Raw genomic sequence first — 575 nt, 5'->3', positions numbered from 1 at the left:
ACACCGCTAAACCCCCACGCCGAGACGAGCCGATTCCCCCCCACAGGAAAATGCGCCCCTCCGCCATACCTTCGCCCCTTGACACACACGGCTCCTCCCGATCCCCTCCGAACGGAGACCCCCAAACACACGCACGGAAGCACACATTTCCCACCGCCTCTCCCGGCCCGGCTGCAGCGCTAGGGCTTGGGGTCCACTGGCTCGCGGCCCCAGGAACCCCTGGGGTGAACCCGTGCCGTACCCCACTCCCGACCCCCCACCTCCGCTGGTCCATACCTGCTCATACCAGTCCCGGTTCGTACAGGTGCACTCCGGCCACCAACTGGGGCCGCTGCCGTTGAGTTTGGGGGTGCTCTTGCCCGAGACTGGCTTAGGGGGCACTGGCCCCACATCCCGGCCGGTAGGGATGAGCTTGGCCTTGGTGCGGGGGGTGGGGGTGGCCCCCGCCTGCGAGGGCAGGGTCTGCGAGCTGTAGCCTCCATAAGCTGTGCCGGCTCCATTGCCCCCCCCTGGCCCGTAGGGGTCGGGCCCCTGCCAGTCCCCGTAGCCCGGAGGCTCGAGGCGCCGCAGGGCGG

General features: G+C 69.7%; 1 protein-coding gene across 1 annotated transcript in view; it reads right to left on the bottom strand.

The window, feature by feature from the left end:
• The window catches only part of DLG3 (discs large MAGUK scaffold protein 3), a 44,489-nt gene extending 43,920 nt beyond the window's left edge, over positions 1-569 (bottom strand). Inside the window, exon 1 of the mRNA XM_006908525.3 lies at positions 277-569. The gene's annotated coding sequence lies outside the window, so the exon portion shown is untranslated. The remainder of the gene's footprint in view (positions 1-276) is intronic.
• Between the last annotated feature and the right edge of the window lie 6 nt (positions 570-575).

The sequence above is a fragment of the Pteropus alecto genome, unplaced genomic scaffold, assembly GCF_000325575.1.
Source record: "Pteropus alecto unplaced genomic scaffold, ASM32557v1 scaffold312, whole genome shotgun sequence".
In the NCBI taxonomy this organism is placed as follows: domain Eukaryota; kingdom Metazoa; phylum Chordata; class Mammalia; order Chiroptera; family Pteropodidae; genus Pteropus; species Pteropus alecto.
Note: the sequence above shows the minus strand (reverse complement) of the source record. Positions and strands in the feature narration are given on the sequence as shown.